Here is a 4,290-nt window from a genome sequence, read left to right as displayed (position 1 = left end):
AATTAAAAATAGAAACATACGGCAAATACCAACAAAAACCATGAAAAAATACAAGTCATGTTAATCATTACATCAAACATGTAACAATGAAGATTGTCTGTCTATATTTACCATCCACACCTTTTCAACCTATCCACAGTAAATATGCCGTAGTTTTTTATGACAAATTATATGTTATTTTATAAATTATTCAATTTCAATATTTTTTTGGATTACATAAAGTTTATACAATTAATTAAATAAATTAAAGTTAATTAATAAAAAACTTTAGTGTTAAAATTTTTAACAAAAATATTTTTTTTGCGGCAAATTTATTGAAATGGTAAAAGTAAAAGATGACTTTTACTAAAAATAAAATTTGTTTTTTCTGTTTTAACTTTCAAAAAAATCGGTTTTTTATGAATTCGGTCCAAAAACGTATTTTTTTTTCTATACTCTTAGGCAAATTTAATATCAATTACAACACAAATGTGTAAGATTTTCAAAGCCATCCACATAAAAGTGGTCTATCACGTTAACACTCTTTAGCAAGGAGGAACTGGAAAAAATAATAAAAATTATAGGATTTGAATTTACATCCACTTTTTTAATTATGAAAAAAAACAGATGTTGATTAAATATGATTAACATAAAAATTAATAATTTGATGTTAATTATATTTTATCAATAATTTAATATAATAATTTTTGACAAAAAATCAAATATAACCAAATTAACTAACTAACCCAAATTGATAAAATCAATAAAGGCTTCCGACTTCAATAAAGGACACGTCTTTGAACACTCAGAATGATAATTAAAAAACACTTGTCTCAACAATTGTTTTTTATTCAGATGCTTAATTGCTCCCATAAAGAATTTGATTTTGATGCTGTTATGAACACTTCCGCGCAATATGTATCAATTGAAAAGAAAAAAAATAAGTATGGTTTTTATTATTTGTTGATTTTATTTTTTTGTATAAAAAGAAATAATAAATAGTATTTTCCAGTTGGTCCCAAAGGGAGGGGATAGAAAATAAGTGGATTTGAATCAGCGTTCTAAGGTTAATAATACTATTGAATTAATAATCATCCTAATTTTTAATTTAAAAACAAGAATAATCAAAAAAATCAAATTTGAAAAAAAAGTATATATGTTGGTATTGATCTTGGCACAACATATACCAAAGCCGTTTATTATTCCAAAGCGTCTCAATGTGTCAAAACTTTAACCTTTTCGTCCAAAGATCAATCCATTCGTTCCACTGTAGATTTTAATAGTTATCCAGTTAAAGTCGCGACCGAATCGATTACAAGCATAAAAGAAGTTAAACGTATTTCGAATGTTCCTTTTGGTGATGATTCAATTGTTAACATCAAATCAAATTACACTGATATTTTAAAAGACACAGACAGTTTATGTTATTTTAACATGACTTTCCAAGGTCGCCCAACACCAGTCCACCCCGTTGAAATTTCTGCAATCATTTTAAGTATGTTAAAAAGCAAATTGTTGAAATTGTGGATTTCGATCCCCAAAGACAGTCAATAAAAGTTGTTGTGACGCACCCCTTCTTTTTCGATTAAAAACAAATGACTTAACCGAAGAAGCAGCAAAAATAGCGGACATTGACATCATTTGATTAAGATCAGAACCTACAGCAGCTGCATATAACTATTCTTTGAAAAATATACCAAACGGAATGATTTTTTTCTTTGACTTTGGAGGAGGAACTTTAAACACTGCTGTTAACGAGAAAACTTGTAGTCATATTAAATTTTGTGGTATTCATGGTGATAAAAACCTTGGTGGTGTTGACATTGCACTTCTGGATTATGTTATGAATGAGTGGGAGGAATACAATGAAAAAGAGGTAAACAACTTATTTGAAGTGCAAAATGGCGATGGCTAGACAATACAAATAAAAATTGTATCACGAAGTCAATCACTTAAAAAATAATTGAAAATGTAAAGATTGAGTTGTCTGTCAAAAAAATGTTACACTGGAATTCACCAAATTTGGCAGTGCATTTTCAGTAATAATTTCTCGTGATATTTTGGAAGAGTGTTGTTTGTCAGTTTTTCAAAGGTGCGAAGAAACAATAAACAAAACATCTGAAAAGGTAATGTACGATCTTCTACAATAAAAAGTGTTATTTTCATTGGTGAAGTTCTCAGATACCCAAAATGAAAGAAATGTCGAGAAGAGTTTTTTCAATCGACTATTGTTGGAGTGTGAAGATGGTAATTTGGGCGTCGCTAAAGGAGCTTGTTTGTATGCGCGAGACACAGCATCACAAACAGTTAAAAATCATATCACACAAATAACAGCAAGAGATGTGAATATGTTGATGACAATAGTTGATATCTACAAACAAAAAAACAGGGAATGTATAAGTTACTTTGATTAATAAAGGAACACAACAACCAGTAAAAAACGTCACTTTTAGTGTTTTAACAATCACACCAACCGTTTCAGTCATACTTGCAGAAAACAGAAGTTTGATTAAAATATTCGAAACAACTCTGAGGTTCAATTTTTGGGATAAATCACATTTAAGTTTGAAGTTGATGAAATAGGGAAAATCAAATTGTTATTGTTGACAAAAATAGAATAAAGTTATTAAATGAATATATAACGATAATAATATTTGTTTATTAATTATATTAATTGATTGGTTAGTTCATTTTCTTTTTTAACCCTTCGAAAACTGAAAATTTTTTATTATTTTTTATTTTTTTTTCAGAAAAAAAGTTCAAAAAATAATTTCACTTTTCCAAAAAATGAGAATAATGGCGACTTTTCATGAACAATTCAAAATGATTTTTGACTTATTTGATAAAATAGTTCAATTTAAATTCAAACTTTTGAATTATTTATAAAACATTTTATCATTCATAAACTCAAATTAATTGGTTTTTGTTAAAGATTCGTCCTTCAATCAATAAAATATACAATTTAACAAATTAATATTTGTAATAAAAATAATACGAAAATAAACTGTTTTTATAAACAAATAAAAATGTTAATAAAACTTGATTAAAGAATACTATCAGATATTCAAGTTTTTCAAAAACAAAATAAAAAACACTGAAAAATTGTGCAAGATTGTAGGTTTGATATAACCAATAAGATTGGTTCAAACCAAAATAAAATAACAACATAACAAAAATATTGTTGTTGAAATAAAAAATGGATTCCACTCAAACTAAAAATACTTAGAGAATTAAAAAACAACATAATTTACGATATAAACCCGTTATTTATTATTAATTTTGTTTGTTATTCATCTAACACAATAATAACATTAAATAATAATCTTGTATGGTAAAACAAAGCTATAAAACATCAATTTAAGTCGAGAAAAATAGCAGTTTTGGATACATTATACAATGCGTGACAAAAGAATAATAAATTGTATAGAAATTTTAATTATAAATAAACTATAAAAATCAACTTGTGAATAATAAAAAAGATAGTGAAATTATTAGAATTGTATGATTTATTTTATCAATAATAATTTAAAGTGGACCAAATAAACAACAATACAAATATAATTAAATTGAACCAAGCATAAACAGCCTTGATTATGCTTAATCCTTTGCGAGGAGAAAGTTGCAAAGTTCATTTGCGACTTTCTCCTTTTCATGTCTGTCGTTGATGTCTGGGAACATAGATGTTCCTCCAGACAAAACGGTGTTTCCTTACAAGTCCTTTCTAATGTCGACATCGCACTTCATGATTGAGTTGTAAATTGTCTTGTGGATACCTGATGCTTCCATACCAAGGAATGATAGCTGAAAGAGTGCTTCTGGTCGTCTGAATCTTTCGTTTCCAATGGTGATAACTTCACTGTTTGAAAATTTGTTTTATTTTTCGAGTTCTGATGATGAGGTAGATTTTTGCATATTTTCGTCAAATCAAATGCAAGGCGGCAAAGTTATTTATAGTAATAAGTTATTATTTATTTTTTGAATTTTTATTCCAAATATAACAAGAAATTTGTGTGTTATTTCACAAAATTATTTAATGTTGATTTAAAATATTATTTGGATCTTCAAATGTTTTTTCGGGATATAAGGATTAAAAATGATAATTTTTGATTTTAAATTGGTTTTGCACATTGTTGTTTAAAATAGTGCAACTTTAAACAATAAATTTATCCATAATAAATCTTGAAATAACTAACTCAATAATCGTGTTTATTCAAATTTATATCAAGTGTTTTCTTTGTTTTATCACAAACTTTTTTGTTTTGTAGCAAGTGACGTTATTTTATGTAAGATTTAATAAGTACTTTTAATTAA

This window comes from Entamoeba invadens, assembly GCF_000330505.1.
Source record: "Entamoeba invadens IP1 unplaced genomic scaffold scaff_1105074725877, whole genome shotgun sequence".
In the NCBI taxonomy this organism is placed as follows: Eukaryota; Evosea; order Mastigamoebida; family Endamoebidae; genus Entamoeba; species Entamoeba invadens.
This window is presented reverse-complemented; position numbering follows the sequence as displayed.